We start from the raw sequence: 17740 nt of genomic DNA, 5'->3' as shown, positions 1-17740 counted from the left end.
TCTGTTGATGTCTTCTTATAGAAAATAAGTTATGGAAGTTATTTTTATTATGCTTTTCATTATTTCAAATTCTATATATATTTTGATAAATTATAACCTTAAAGCAGTGAGTCAACTAAAAATACAATGTTGACTTTTATCCAGCAAGTTGATAGATACAAAAGCAAGAAATGCTAGAAAACATTCATCTAATTTATATCTATTGTTGTTATTATTGTTAGATATCCTTTTAATGTTATCTCAAAAACTTTACCAAAATAATATACCAAAAGCACTTACTGTAACATGATGTAGAATAGGAAAACATGAGAAGCTATCTAAACTTCTGCAAACTTCAGTTCTCTGTATCTGTAAAATGGGGACAAAATAATTCCTCACAGAATATTGTGATGGTTGACTTTCTAATATATCTAAGCATGTTGTCCATTGATGGATGTACAGTGGGTGTTCAATTGTGTTGAAATAAATAAGACCAACTATTTATTCAGAGCTATTTATTCAGAGCTTACTATAACAAGGGAGTCAACCACTGTCACTTGTGTTTTGGGAGACACTCAAGGGCAGACGGAGGAATGGGAAACATTTACAGTGGAGGAAAAGGAGGGCTTCAGGAATGCCCTGATTGGAGGCAATTGGCATAGGGTATCTATGGGCTAACTAGACGCAGAGCATCCTATAGGTTAGGTGTACATATTTGGCTTTCTCTGGTTGGCTCCAAGTTGAAAGTGGTGACAAAAATTAGGGAAGCTGCTAGTTATTAATCAAATCCTGGTCATTTAGGGCCAATTGTTAACAGAAGTTATTGTTTAGCTTCCTGGATTGCTACTAAAGGTAACGATGAGGCTTCCTGCAAGTCTGATTTACAAGTCAACTGCATTCCTGGGCTGTTTATTTTAGCTATGGTTTTCTGGGCAGGTTGCTGTAAGTGTGAATTAGACTACTGATTTCATATATGATCCAGCCATTGTCTGTTTATATATTCAGTCTATCAAGAGGTTTTAAGTTCCCTTACTGCCTTTCTTTTCTCTTGACATATTTATTTAAATGCATACTGCCTTACATTTTCAACGAAGTGTTTAGTACGATTTTGGAATTTCTGCACGGATTTTTTTTCTGTTAATATGGATACGTTTTGTCTCTTTCTTTTGAGTTACCCAGATTTATGTTTGTTTAGTATAATGAGCTGTATATTAAACGCAACAGCAATGAATAAGAATGGCTAATACATTGATGCGGCTAAAGATATTTTAGCTTTAATGATATTAGAAAGTTGAATTTAATGTAAAAGCTTCAGTGCATTTTTATAGAGGAGGACATGTTTCAATTGTTGCAGGATCATTCAGTCATTTGTGGTGAGTAGTTTTAAAGATTAAGTGTCCTACCTCTTTCAGAAAACATCAACAAACACATCAAGTATCCAGGCCAGGGGAAGACAGAGGAACTGTCTTCCTCTGTAGCTGCTCCACATTGGTAGAGCGGGTGATCCACAATGGATCTATCATTACAATTTGAAGTTTTCTCCGCTTCTTTCCAATCTGCTAAGAAATAACTCTATTAACAGATTCGCATTTTTCCTCCTCTTTGTCCTTTCTCTACTAGGATGGGTATATAAATGAATTGAAAAACTGGACAAAGTATAGGCAGGAAAAGTGAAGGGTGAAGAAAGAAAAAGGGGTTTGGTATTTCACAAATTTGATCAGCTTCTAAATAATTGAATATAGGCTGAATATTTGACTGCTCAGAAAATATAATTCTATATACTTTATTTTATAGCTCTATCACTTTGCCATCAGTTAAGATTTCATAACTTTGATAAAGATATTTTAGCAAGGGTTTTAACATATATTGTAATGATCTTTGAGATTTTTACTAATCTATAGAAAAGAAAAAGAAAGAAAGAAAGAAAGAAAGAGAGGAAGGAAGGAAGGAAGAAGGAAAGAGAAATATAAGACACCTTTGGCCTCCCCTGTAGGATTTATGATCTTGTGCTATGTATGCTTCCTAATGATGCATAAACTAGTAGAAATTCAAGCAAAATGAGAATGCAGAAACAGTGATGTCATTCTCAATAATGACATTTGAAGCTATGAAAGTTTCAATTGGGTTTGTCTTTACAATTTAGTAAATCAAAACCTTGACTTATTTTATGAAATTTAAAAAAATAGTAATAGCAATATCAGCTGAAACTTGAGTTCTTACTATAACCTAAGTACTATACTAAGTGTTTTAAATTAACTATTTCACTTTAATTTCACAAAGCTCTATGAGGTAGGTAATAATATATGTCCCATTTTAAGAGTTAAGGAAATTAATATGTGGAGAGGTTAATTTACAAATGATAAGAGGCAGAGCTATTAATTAATAAAGTCTAGCTTTCAGTAGTCCCACATGGGAGCCATATTCCTAAAATAACAGAGAGGTTGCGGGAAGGAAGTTCCTTATTTCAAGTTGCTATTAAACTTCTTATAACTTATGAAACTAACACTTTTCATTTCCTTAATGATAATTGGATAAAAGAAACTAAGTTGGATGTCAGGAATCTCACATTCTAGGACTAACTCTTTGACACTTCAGCCTTGGTCATATTACTTAATCAGATTCAGTTTCTTTACTTCAATGATGAGAAGATTGAACTAGATCACTTAAAAGCTCCTTGTAATTTTAACTATCTTTTCAGAGGACGACTTTTCAAAATAATCATTTATTTTATGCATTCATATTATATTTTCTTCTAGAAAATATTTAATTGAAAAATGCCCCAAAACATTTTGGGTTACCTCTATACACAACTTTTTTTTCCTTTTGTGATTGATTATAGAAGAGAAAAACCTAAGGACACATGTTAAGGAAGCACCTCATAGCTAAATGATGTAGTGGGAAAATTTTGTGATGATATAACAAGGTTACTCTGGTTGCAATTTACCAAGGATCAATATCAATTCTAACAACAGCTGCTACTTGATGATAAATGATTGTAGTCTCAGGTTATTGGTTTTACATTACTTCCAAAATATGTCAAGGATTCCTGCACAGTATCCTTGATATGATACTTGGGTATCTTTTTTTTTTAATTTTATCTATCAAGACAGGAGAAGGAGCTCTTAATAAGACACTCCATATCACTAGGTATTTTTTGCCCCAAAGCGTTACCTATCTAAGTAGTAATCTTTTAACTTGTTAGTTTATTATGGTGAAACAGTAAATGAATTAATACATTGAATGCTTATCTTGGGCCAGGCACTGTGTTGGGCAACGAGGGTACAGAGTTGAAAGACAAATCTTCTTCCCTCAAAGACTTCACATTCCGTTTGAGGAGATAATATTCTGAGAGCAATATGCCAGGTATTGTAGGAAAAAGACCAAATCAGCTAAAGAGGCTATAGAAAGTCATTTGCAGCTCTATCATTATTGGATTTAGCTTGGAATAGAAGTAGAGTTTTGGTAGAGTGGGACTGAAATGGATCAAAAGGAAAGCAAAAATCGAAACCAAACAAAAACCCCAGCATGAGCAAAGACAAGGAGATGTGTTTTTAACTATACTTTAAAAAAATCCTTGTTTTTGTAATACTTCTATACTACACATGCCTAAGAACTCTTTTATGTTATGAAGAGATATGATGGATCCTCTCCCAATTTTCCTATTTTTTGTCAGTGTTATGAAGGCTTGAAATGTGGTTTTAAAATCTTTTGCTTTTCATTAAAATCATCCAATTAAAAGCAAAATCCTTTTTGGTCTTCCTATAAAACAGCTCTCAAATTCCTATCTTCTGTTTCTCCTGCCATGACTCTAATTCAGGGCCTCATCACTTCACAGGAATTACTACAAAATCATTCTGACAGCTACATTTTTAAAATTTCTTCAGACAGGCTCAACTTCTACATATAAGGTTTACCAAATAAAAGACAATACTGTGAATATTTCAAGCACCTGATCATTTATTATCACTAACTCCTTTCGCTCTATTTTGTCCTCATCTATTGAGAGTATGCCTTTCATTTTCATCAATGGGATAAACTTGAATGATATATATTGTATTAGATTTTGCTTTATATGATATATAGTCTTATTGTCACTAACAGTTGAAGGAATTTTGAACATTTATCCTAGGAAATGCCTTGGCCATTCCAGTTGCCTTGCCCATTCCAGTTGATAATTTCCAGTTATCCTAGGAAATGCCTTGGCCATTCCACTGCAATTTATTTTCCACTGCTGTCTACTCACACACATAAAATTGCCCAGAGCTGCAAGCTTTATCCCTACGTTGATCTCTTTCAAAATACAGATCATGTTTGTGCTTTCTGTTTTAGTTTGGAGGTATGGGTGGGTAGTTTATATATTTTAACAAAGAACTGTTTCTCCTTATGCATGGTAGATTTGTTTATTTTCTTTTTTCCCCTAAATAAGAACATAACATCAAATTGCATTTGTTAGTCTCCCAAGTTCTTGGACATTATTGGGATATCAAAAATAACTCTGATCTCTCTGATTTGCTACTAATTGGGGGTATCCCTCATTCTCTCAAATGATTAATTTATCAGCAAAATATCTATGCCTTTTTGTACAATGTTTTCTCTACCAGTGACTTTCTTAAAGTCTGGTTATATTGTTTTAGTTATATTACTCTTTGTAAGCTTTACTTTTCTTTAACGAAGTACTTTTTTCCATTGTTATTATTCTTTTATTTCTCCCTGACTCCTCAAGGATTTAGATAGAGTTTAGGTCATGACATCATGTTAGACGTAATGATAAACGTTTTATAGTACCAGCTCTGGATTCTTCATTTAACCCTATATTTAGGAATTACACACAAAATTAAATTATTTTTCAATTTCTTAAGAAAGATATCATTTTTAGACTTCTTTCTCAAATTGTATCTCCAGGTTTCATAGAAATCACTTCCAGCAGATTTGGACTTGGGGTAGCACCTCCTTGTTATAGTACATTATGATTTCCTCTACAGTTGTTTATTCTTTAGAAAATCTGTTCTTTCTGTTGGAAAATGAAAGATTAAAACTAAATACCAATGCCTATAAATGCATGCTTGCAGATACAATAGAGGTGGTATATTTCCTAGAGCATGGTAAATCAGTGTGATCCACTGACCCTGGCTGAAGTGGCGACAAGATATTTAGAACTGCCCATCCTCAAAGCTGAGGAAGGAGAGGAGGTTGGCAGTAAATACAAAATAATAATAAGAATAATATGTTATTTCCTGTACATAAAATTCCATGCTTCCATTTACACACAGACACCTGACTCTTCTTACCATACCAACAACATAATTTTCTTCCCTCTTATTTTCCATTTTGTTTTCCTTCCTTTCCCCTGGTATTTATGTCCTTCTGTAGTCAGTCACTCGTTTCAACTAGATTTTCCCCAAATAGAAATATAACCAGTGTGGTTTGCCCTTGATCCAAGTATATAGATCAACTCTTAGTAATTTGCACCACTGAGCTGCCCCATTGTAGTATGAGGTGACATGTAAGTAGTTATATATCCATAGAGTGCCAGAGCTGGGATCTTAAAGACCTTCTAGTACAAACACTCTCTTCTTACAGTTTGTAAACTGATACTAGGAAAGATAAAATCCAGAGCTCCGTGTCCTTTACTTTGAAGGGAGAGGTGGGAAGCCATGCTCTGATCTTTCACATCTAACATTTAACCCTCTATTGGTTCTATCTGCTTTTTTACTGGTCCAAACCCTGGACATCTTGATTTTGACTTTAAGTCTAATGAGATTTAGCATCAATTGGTTTAAAAGGCTCCTGCTGGGAGTGCAGTGAGAGGCCTGCTGCTGTTTTACCTCCTCTGTTTATTCTCCTGTGAGACTCCCTGTAATCAAGAGTTAATGGTTTAGGAGGATCAAATGGAACTGATAGAGCCAAAATCGAAAGGAAAAACAGGGAGAACAACGTCTGTGTTGGGACTCAGTAATTACATGCTTGAAGATAAAAGGATCCTTACAAGTTTTACAAATGTTTCAAAGTTTTCAAACACAAACTTAAATATAACTACCACTTATTGATCACATATTTGTGTGTTAGGTTCTGCTCTGAGCTTTTGCATTTATTACCCTTAATCTTCACAACAAGGATAAGCTGAATTTACTGTTTACATTTTACAGAGGTAGAAACTAACATAGAGAGGCAAAGTCTTTTTGCTGAGACTTCCAGCTTGTATGGTAAAAAGTGAGATTTGAACACAGACCTGTCTTGTCTACAGTCTAAACTTTTAACACCCACCCTTCATTTGGTAAAAGAACATGGAAAATCAATGTATCATCTCTGAAAAATAATAAACAACATATAAATAAAAGCCTATAAAGCCATTAAGAACAATGCTATTGAAGTTATTTATTGACACAAAAAGATGCCAATAATATATAGTTTTAATGAAAATGCTTCAAGGTAGTATATGCAATATGATCTAACATCAAATATTATGCATCCAAATATTAACAGTGATTATTATGACTGCATGGTTTTTATTTCCTACTTTCTGTTAATATATATTCTATGATTTTTCTAAAATATGAATGTAGTGCTTATAAAAAATAAATTTTTAAAAGAAACAATTAAATTTTATAAATTGGCCATTCAAAAAAAAAAGCCTAATGATTACTCAAACTATTAAAACACAGTTAGTACAGATTTCTTATTTCTTTAATTTTTAAAAAAAATATTTGGGACAATCTTTATGAAACCTTTTTTTACTTTAGCCTACTATTTTGAAAAGTACCCTCACCCCTTCTTACCCTCTGAGGATTCAAAGTCCACTACAAGCAATACATTATAAAAACAGAGTCACTTTCATTCCTGGAATATTCACAAAAATAAGAGATAACGCAATAATGCTTTAAAGTTTACAAAGAACTTTGACATAGGAGGCATTTTATTTTCACACCAGACTCCCAAGGACACAGTAATTGAAATCCCTGACTTGGTAACTTGGTTGAGAACTTAGTAACTCAAGAACCAAACCAGTATCAGGCCCTCTGACTCCAAAATGAGTGACTCATCTATTAAATAATGATTCACCTGAAAGAACTTGTTGACATCATTGTTTGCTGCTTCTTCATGGGTACTAGAATTGGACACTGCCAAACAGGCCGTGCAACACAGAGACAACAGGGGCCATAGAAATATGGCTTGTTTAAGGAGAGTTTAGTGTTAAAGAACATTTCAGTGATCTTTATGAAGTTATTTTACACTTGAGCAATTGTCAGCTAGCTTAAGAAGCCTTTTTAAACAATCAAAAGAGGCTTCTTCCCTTCTTTGTTCGAAAGTGCTAAAGAAGAAAATCAGAGCCAGGGAGGGAAACAAAGAGGAGGGAGGGGCCACTTAGTGACTTAGATCTGGAATGTTAATGAATGTTTTATCTAAATCATTTAGATGGTTGTTTTTTAGTATTATTGCCTCAAGATTCCCAGCTCTGCTGTACATCTCATCAAGAAGCCTATTCTTTACTGTATTAGACCTGGAGAGCACAATTGTGAGTTTCTTTACCCTTTACACAATAGAATTGGGAGATTATCATCAACTTTCTATTCATATTTTGTGGAGGTTACTTATGTATGTCTGTATTTATTTATTTATTTTGACAAATCCATCTTTGTCTGCCAAAGCTCCCTGTTCAGGCCAGCTTGCTCTGATGATTACTCCTGCATAGGCTTAAGAGAGAGATGTTCTATTTCCTTCTCAATAAGGATTGATGGCATTTTGGGAGGTTCAGAATATCCTCTGATGGCTCCATGAAACAGATTGCAGAAGATGGTCGTGGGGAGTGGAGAGTGGGCTCACTCATCAGCTTTCCTTTGTGCACTTTCTGCCGTTCACACACCCGCATCACAAGCATCTTGTGTGTCGGTCCCTTCTGCCATTCACCTGCCCAGATGAGAAGTTCCCTTTTCCCTTTGGAATTCTGACACATCGGAGTGTTCTCAAGAGAGGGTAATGTGTGCTCTGTAGTTTTCACTCAGACACTGTAAATGAATGGCTGTGGACCAGCCTCTCATTACACTTGAGCAAAGGCTGAATTGAGAGAGGAGACCACCACCGTGGAAAAAATTGCAAATACTGTGACGGTATCTCTTGCTGTAAAATGTTTTCTATGTTGTGATGAAAGAAGTACTGTAAATCAGAGAGGGGAAGAAATTAGAAGTTTAATTCACAAGCAATTTCGTTTGCTTTGTCCAACAAGAATTATAGACATAGTTTAGTAACATCCATACTTTTGTTGTTGTTGTTGTATCAATACTTCATTTTTTCTTTTTAACATCTTTATTGGAGTACAATTGCTTTACAATGGTGTGTTAGTTTCTGCTGTATAACAAAGTGAATCAGTTATACATATACATATATCCCCATATCTCCTCCCTCTTGCGTCTCCCTCCCTCCCACCCTCCCTATCCCACCCCTCTAGGTGGTCACAGAGCACGGAGCTGATCTCCCTGTGCGGTTGCTTCCCACTAGCTATCTATGTTACATTTGGTAGTGTATATATGTCCATGCCACTCTCTCACTTTGTCCCAGCTTACCCTTCCCCCTCCCCATGTCCTCAAGTCCCTTCTTTACGTCTCCGTCTTTATTCCTGTCCTGCCCATAGGTTCTTCAGAACCATTTTCTTTGTTGTTTTTTAGATTCCATATATATGTGTTAGCATACGGTATTTGTTTTTCTCTTTCTGACTTACTTCACTCTGTATGACAGACTCTAGGTCCATCCACCTCACTACAAATAACTCAATTTCATTTCTTTTTATGGCTGAATAATATTCCATTGTATATATGTGCCACACCTTCTTTATCCATTCATCTGTCGATGGACACTTAGGTTGCTTCCATGTCCTGGCTATTGTAAATAGAGCTGCAATGAACATTGTGGTACATGACTCTTTCTGAATTATGATTTTGTCAGGGTATATGCCCAGTAGTGGGATTCCTGGGTTGTAGTAACATCCATACTTAATTGTTTTCCCTCTCTGGAAGACAATAATAATGTTGAAAATTCTTTGCATATTGGAGACATTGAAATGTACATAATTCAGATTCATTTGGAGTTTGGTATAATTTCTTCTTATTTAGAGCCAGGTACTGTAGTTGTGTTACAGATACCAAGCTATTGGTTACTCCTGAGTTTAAATGACTAAACTCATTCTTTTACTCCTTATGATCACATATGTTTTTAAGAATATGAGATGACTCACAGAATACATAATAATAAGTGACAACTATTATCACTTATTATGTGCCAGGTAACATAGTAACTGTATAATATTTATTAGTTTATTTAATCTCATGAAAACCCTATGAGATAGTTACTATTATTTTCACGTTTTGTACGTGGCGAAATTGAGCCATGGATATTAAATGACAGAACAGGTAACCTGGCTCTGTATTCCTAGAGGCCATACTCTTCACCACAATGATGCATTGCTTCTCACTCTGCTGCTGACCACTTTTTTTGTTTGTTTTTGCTGTTTTATCATTGCCATAAGTTCAGTACGCAGTTCTTTAAAAATGAGATGAATACATTAGTAAATAATTTTAACTTTTTAATTTTTAATTTATCATTAAATTCCTCATAAATGTTAATTTTGATCTTTAAGGGACTATCCAAATAGTCTTACTAGTAGCTGCTTATTCGCTAGTTCAGACTCAAAAATTTTCACTTACCTCACTCAAATAGCTGATTATTTCAGGCACGTATCAAAGAGCATCTATTTATTCAATCATTTATTCATTGATCAAACACTTATTAAGGTGTCTACTATGTATCTAATCCCATGGTGGCCCATTAGAGGCATATCCGTCCTGCCCTCAAGAAATTTGCAGATAAGTAGCTAGGCAATAAAATGCAATGAGAAAAGTGTTACAATAGGGGCAAACAGAATGCATCCGGGGTCATTTGAACAAATTGCTTTTTTTAAGAGGGAAGTGACAAGGCCAGATTTGTTTCTAGTGAGAAAATTGTGACAGCTTTTTAAAATGTGAACTAAAACAAAGACTGATTCTCTCCTGAGTCAAAGGAGACTGCATGAGAAGTTTGACGTAAGTGATGGTTCAAACATGTCTTACATTACTCTGTGCTTCTCTTAATGTGCCAGCTTTCCCTGAAAACATCAGCAGTAGTAAAGAAATGTTTGAACTCTCCTACCCTGTTTGGTGGAGAAAGAATTCCTATGTCTGTGTTCCTAGTTTCAAATAGCACTTTAGTGAAAACTGCCTTTGAGGCTTCTGGTATTTAGAAACTCAAGTTGTATGGGGTGGACCCCGGAAATTTAATATAATAACAAACAACCCTTTATTTATTGTGCTTCCTTCCTCCCTTCTGGAGGCGGATGATCTAGCATTTTTAAAAATTTTATTTGTGGGCTGCTAAATATTTTATGAATGTTCACCTGACCATATGCTTAGGATGAGATTGCTACTTGTTTTTGCTCTTCTCTTGACCAGATTTTCCAAGCAGGAAAATATGAAGGCATTTCGAAACAAATAATTCACAACCTGGGCTTACGTCAAACTCTCTTGGAAATATCTTCTCCTCCTGCATAATTGACATTCAGTATGCTTTTGTATGGCAACACACTGGATTAAAATCCTAAAAGTGCTGTCAGTGTGCTGATTTTATTTCAAATTGCTCTCATCTGAGCTTTTGGTTACCTATCTTTCAATAAGAATTTAAGAGATCAGTCATAAGAATGATCCAAGCATCCTCTTCTCATTCATTGTTTTTGGCAAAATCTGAGCTATTAGGTATATTTTTAATATTTAGATAAGTAAATTTGGGAGAAAGAAGAGAGAGACTAATACAACTAGTTGGTTATGTATTTAAGGAGCTTGCATCCTAAAGGATAACACATATGAAATAGAAACAGTTTGTATAACTCTTGGATATATACTTACAAATAAAAACAGTAAAGGTTCCTATGAGAGCCTGGGATGTTTAACGTTTAAGACTTATGGCATGAAAGACAACCAACCACAGTCTCCTTTTTGATTATGTTCATAAGATCAAGTATTAATATTTTCTTTTGTCAGAACATAGCTGCACCTTGGCATAATATCTTCTTTAGAAATGATAAATAATAATTGTGCCAGTACATAATCAAGGACAAAGTGGCCTAGGAAATAAAGTAGGGGCTTTTCTTGTCTGTCTAGTACTTTTTTTGTTGTTTGTTTGGTAGACCTTGGGAAAAAGCCTGGGGTATACAATATGTGGAAAAATCTAATCTATTTTATTTTTCCCAACTCCAAGTCATTTATCAAATTATTTCAGATTGAAAATCTAAGCACTTTTCTGTAACCTAGCTACTTTCTTTCCAAGACATGTCTTTCTTAAAAGTGTTTAGCATGCATTTAAAATCTATAAAATGCTTCAAATCTTAACTTATTAAAGAGGTGACACATAGGAATTCTGTCTCCACCAAACAGGGTAGGAGAGTTCAAACATGTCTTACATTACTATGTGCTTCTCTTAATGTGCCAGCGTTCCCTGAAAACATCAGCGATAGTAGGGAAGAAAAAATTTAATCTAAGCACACATTCCGGACTGAGGACTTCTTGGCCTGTCGACAATGCCTCAGCGTGAATTCTGAGACATATCTCATGAGGAGTTTGTCTGGATGTGTAGAAATGGTTCAAGAAAATCAAGGCCAACCCATGTTCTCTAGAGATGGGAATTTCTAATGTTTGACTTTCCTTGACTCTCGCACCCTCATCATCTAAAGAAAACAAAAGTAATGAAAATTTTATTTCAATTCATCATAATCTCTACTGTTAGGTCATTCTGTTAATTTGTTTTAGCAGCTTAAGAATTTATTATTGAACATTTAATATGCACCTTTCTGTGTCTAAGTGCTGAAAGAGCTCTGAAGGGTCTTGCTTTGATTTACTGCTGTACTAAGAAAAGCATATCGTTATTTTTTATTTTCAAAGAAATGTTTTACGATGACTTTAAATGATGTACTAATCTATGTGTGTGTGTATATATATATATATATATATATATATATATATATATATTCAACTGAAACTTGTAAATTATTTTTTATTTGTATCAGTAACACCCATCCCTTTTGACAGTTGTTTCAAATGACATGTGATGCTAAATTTGCGAAATGAACTCTATCATCACACAGATAAAAAATAGGTAGCTGTTTGCATACTTTTATTCTGGTATATAAGAAACGTATGCTTGCTTGGTTTGCAGCATTTAGTATAGTGTTGTATGAGTGTTACTTGGACAAGTCAGCATTCAGCTGTATTTTTTTTTTTTGATTACTAGAAAAAAATATCATGTTGCACATTTATATAATACATTTTTTAAAAAGATATTTACCATGAACATGAACTTATAAAACTCATAAAACGGGGAGACAGACATTATTATTTCCATTTTACAAATGTGGACACTAAGTTTTGAGGAAAATTTATCTACAGCAGCAGAGCTGTTGGGTGGCAGTTCTCTTCGCTAATCAAGTGCTCTCCTCATGTAGCTTCTTCCTTTCCTAGACACTTAGAATTTAATTTGTTTATAACTTTGATCTTCTGTACTATTTAGCCATGATTATTCTAAAAAGGCTTTTTGAAACATTTAAAATGATTCTTCCCTACAGGTTTCTGTGCTATGCACAGAAATATAGGTGGGTGGTATGTATGACTTAAAATGGATACTTGTAGTGATTTGTGTTTGATCTTATGAGTCAAAACTACATTCTCCATCCGCCTACAGGCAATTTATCCTCAGGTTTTGTCTTTCCTATTGTTCTTACTTAACAATGTATATTCTTCAGGATAAAGCAGAAGGCTGAGCTTCCTAGACCTCCAAAGCATTAGGAAATACGTAGATGTCTCAACATAGATGTCTCAAGTGAGTGTTGTCATACTAGTGATAGAATCCTGAAGCTTTATAATTAGATGTGAAATATCCATTTCATCTGTAACCACTCATTATTTGTAAAAATACTTTTTTTTTGACATTAGAATTAAGATTTTAAACAATGCCTCCAGAAATAGTACCTAATTGACAGGAAGAATGAGTGTACTAGATAAGATATAATATTCAGATAATTGTATTGGGATTCAATTTCAATTTAGGACTCACCCTGAGTATCTGCAGAATAAGATGTGTGTAATATATAATTTGAGGAATGCTAAAATCCTTTATTCTGTAAAACATATCCCACTTCCTGGCTGAAGGCCCTGAGATTCTCCTTAATAAAGCCAAACTTTGGGTTTAAATATCTTTTCCATCTAACCATCCTTTGATTCAATATACTTTTACTAAACATTCACCATGTCCATGTCCCTGGCCTGTGCTAGGTATCAAGGATATAATGGTAAATTTAAGTAAGTCCTCTTCTAAATAGGCTCACAGTCTAAGAAAGAAGACATACCAATGAAGTAAATAAACAATTATAATACAGTTGCTAAATTATTCATATGGGGCACAGAATAGGTTCTGGATGATATTTTTGAATCAACAATTAAATGTAATCAGGGCAATGATAACATTCCATGGAATTAATATGTAATCAAGGCAAAAAAGCTAGAAAGAGCATTGAGGAAACAGCTGGAGCCTGGGCAGAGACTGGAGGTGACAAAGGTAATGGACCATGGGAGGAACTGCCAGTACTTTGTTTGACTGGAGGCATAGGAGGAGAGAGCAGAGAGGTGCAGCTGGAGAAATTGGCAGGAACCATAGCTACCAAAAGCCTTCAATGCCACAAGAAATTGAGACTTGTTTTAACTTGAGGAAAGAAGGGGTCTTGTAGGTTTTTAAGCAGGGGGATGAAATGTGAATATTAGATTGGAGTAAAAGGAAAGACAAAGATCAAGGAGATCAACTAGAAAACTATTACAGTAGTCTAGTCAAGAAATTAGGTCATCATTAAGTTCATCACGTGTGCTGTGCCTGTTTTCCCTAGAGAGTCCTGGTATATGTCTATTATCCTGGCTTAATTATTAATAGCACTTTCTTTTATCCTCAAAATCTCCATTTAGAATGATAAATTATATGGTACCTTAAAACCACAACTAAAATAGTATCAGTGAGGATGGAGAGAATGGTTGGATTCTTGAGGTATTAAGATGTTTAAATGGGTAGACTTTGGATACTTATGAAGAGTGAGATAGAGGTGAAGTCAAAGATGACACTGAGATATTTAACTTACACAAGTAGATAAGTTGTTGATACCATTCGCCAAGCAAGAAAGATAAGAGAATTCCATATAGTGTCAGGAGAGGAGATGTTCATTTCAGTTTTGAAAATGTGACTTTTGAAAAACCATGGAACATTCCAGTGGAGATGTCAGGTCAGCAGTTAATTATGTGAGTACTCAATAGTTCAGTGTTACTTGAGGTGGGGCTGTTATGATCTACTACCACCAATTTGAGAACATTCCCCCAAATTAATCAGACTACATGGATGCCCTCTGGCCTAACTCCAGCCCAGTCCCTGAGGAGAGGATAAGGCTGTAGATAAGAGAGGAGGTTTTGGCATGTAAGTTACTGACTCAGAATGTTACATCTTCCATAGGAGGATGTTATGGTCCCATTTCCTATAGAACCAGAACAAGAATCAGTGGGCTCTGGAGTCTGTTAGGAAGGAGTAAAAACTCATGGGCTTGAAATTGAAAAGGAAATGTAGAAATCAGACTTCACTGCTCTCGAGTTTCACCTGGCTTGCCCCTGACTAAGATATGCAGACATAATCTAAGGATACCAAGCAGATTGATTTTTGTTTCATAGTAAACCATAAAAATATTTTTCTAATTGGGCCTATTGATGTTTGCTTGTTAGTAACTAGCTGTGTGACCTTGAGGAAAGTCGCTTGCCATCTCTATTACCATAGCTGAAAATAGGGAGAAAGCGATTGGGTGATCTCTGGCATCCATGTCAGATTTAAATTAGACTGTCTAGTTTCTGGTCTATTATATTTATTTGCCTTCTTCATATTTTTTATTAAACTGTTAGCCATTTTAGAACTTGAAAGGAAACTATTATGACCATGGTTCTGGCTAATCTAGGTTGACTTTGGCAGCAAACGGTTTAAATAGGAAACTAAGAAGTACTGGTCATTTTTTATTTTAGGAAATTCCAAAGTGGTTCACAAATAGATGCAGAAATTCTTTATATAATTTTCTTCTTCCTTTTTATATGCAGCAAAATCAAACATGGGGGATTTTTGAAAATGGTAAAAACTCCTTAGACTATGGGCAACAAGTAGCTCTCGGGGAGAGGTTTCTTCTCTTGGGGTACTGCCTTTAATCTGATATTCATTTTGGTTCAGATCAATTGTAAATAGCAGCCAGCTTCTGTGAAATGTAACTGGTGTTTGCTCTGGGCTGATGGGAGAGCCATGTGCTGTTTGCTCTGTTAGTAGCTGTACCCAAGTATGCACAGTACATTATTCAGATCAGCTCGCACAAACCAGATGTCCTAATTCCAGGTGGACTGTTAGAAATCTTTTTATGTACGGCAACAGCTGTGCCACCTGCTAGCTTAAAGAGCAGTAGTTGGACAAATCAACCATTGTAACAAATTCACTTTTTATCTGGTGAACAGTTTGCATAAACTAGCATAACTGAAGATATCTCCAACCTAATCCACACTGAAATGATAGGAACACTGAAAGCGTTATCTGTATTTTGGTAAATTGTTTGCTTGTTACCAACACCTATCATTTAAGACACTGAATAAAATCTACATACCAAAAGTAGATTTATAAAATTTGCAATTCTATTTTCTATATTATTTGTTTTCCATCTCCTAACACACAAACTATGCCCTTCATATTTTTTACATTCCCACACACAGATTGCTCTAAATACTGTCATTGTTATTTTGAATGTATAATAAAACTTCCAGAGCTTGGATTATTGCTAAAGAAGAGGTTGAAATATAAAGTATTTCACTGTTGCTTATTATTTGCAAGTAAATAGAATAACTCCGAATAACCACTAAACAAACATTTCCAAGTAGAACTTTTGTAAATGGTTTTTCAGTGAACACGATTCATTTGCTGATAAATAATATCCACATGTGAAAAACAGTGGAAACAAAGCAAAAACAAGCCCACAAATGGGCTAACAACCTGTAAAAGAAAATGTGTTAGTTTGAATGAGTTAAATAAAACTTTGTTATCTTGTTTTAAGCTATTAATTTTCTTAATGTGTATATGAATACATATATACACACGTGCACATGTGTGCAGAAACACACACACACAAACACAAACACACAAATTGTGATTTAAGTCTTTACTAATAGTAAAGGGAACCTATTATACCCAGGCCAAGACTTAGCATTTCAAATCCTAAGGTAATGGCATTCATGACATTCAGAGTGTCTATAATTTTTTTTGTTTGTTTGTTTGTTTTCATTTTGCCCTGTAGATCAGCAGTCCCCAACCTTTTCGGCACCAGGGACCGGTTTTGTGGAAGATAATTTTTCCACGGACCGGGTGCGGGGGCGATGGTTTAGGCGGTAATGCGAGCCACGGGGAACCATGGGGAGAGGCAGATGAAGCTTCACGCACTCGCCCGCCGCTGTGCGGGCCTGGTTTCCTCCTCCTGCTGTGCGGGCCTGGTTTCTAACAAGCCACAGACCGGTACCGGTCCGCCGCCCGGGGGTTGAGGACCCCAGCTATAGATTACTTAAATTTTTAAACTATTTCTGTATTTCCCATACATTATCTAATTATACAGATAGAGATAAATACTATGAAAGTGAAAATATGTCAACTGACAATAAGCATATGTATAATTACTGGCTTTTACAGCTAGAATGTTTAAATAATATTTTCTCTCTACATGGAAGGTAATCTGTTTTGTAAATGAAGTATCATTTTAATCAACACTGCTTTTAATCAAATGATATAAGGACAGCTTTTATTTATATTACTTAATATTAGGGTATCCCTTGTGTCTAATAAACCTATAGCCTATTCAATAAGAAAAAAATGATGTATATATTTGTCTTATAACCAAAGCTGCATTAAATTCACTTTAAGAATATATCAGTATATATTTCAACTGTAAATAAATGCCATCATGCTTTAAGGCAAATGCTTTTGGCTATATTGAGGAAAATATTTTTTTCTGAAAAACATCAAATTTACCTCCAAAGCTCTAAAACTGACTTTTTATCATTTATTAATGCCAATTTGAGTCTGTAAGTATAATGGGATATACATTAAAGGGAGACTCAGGGAATCTTGTTTGTAGTACTGTTGCTAACTAGTTATGTGATTTGAAAAATTAACCTAACCTCTTAGAGCATCAGTGTATCCATCAGTAAAATGGAAAATTTAAATTATAAAACTTTAATTCAAAATTTTATCTTCATTAGTCACATCCAAATGTGGTCTTACCTCCCAAGAACATAATCATATATTGCATATAGTCTAAGGTACTTCATAGATACTCCATTTAGAGAAAAGGGAAAAAAGAAAAAAATAATTAATATACTTTAAAAAGGTTGATGTGAGAAAAGTTTATAAGATGCCTTTGCTTTAATGCTAATCACATTTTACAATACTTAGCAATCAATGGTATGGGCTTCATGCAGAATATTCATTTTACATACATATAATTTGATAGTTGGAAGGGATCTTTCCCATTACCTGTTTTATAGCCCCATTCTTCTTTTCAGAGCTAAATAAACTGAGGTTTCAAGAGATTAAGGAATTTGTTAAAAGTCACATGGTTTAATGACAAAAAGTTCAAGAATGTATACCT

General features: G+C 34.7%; 1 protein-coding gene across 2 annotated transcripts in view; it reads left to right on the top strand.

The window, feature by feature from the left end:
• The window catches only part of ERBB4 (erb-b2 receptor tyrosine kinase 4), a 1149217-nt gene that overhangs the window by 1112824 nt on the left and 18653 nt on the right, over positions 1-17740 (top strand). The gene's annotated exons all lie outside the window — the stretch shown is intronic.

Source organism: Balaenoptera acutorostrata, chromosome 8, assembly GCF_949987535.1.
Source record: "Balaenoptera acutorostrata chromosome 8, mBalAcu1.1, whole genome shotgun sequence".
Lineage (NCBI taxonomy): Eukaryota > Metazoa > Chordata > Mammalia > Artiodactyla > Balaenopteridae > Balaenoptera > Balaenoptera acutorostrata.
This window is presented reverse-complemented; position numbering and strand designations above follow the sequence as displayed.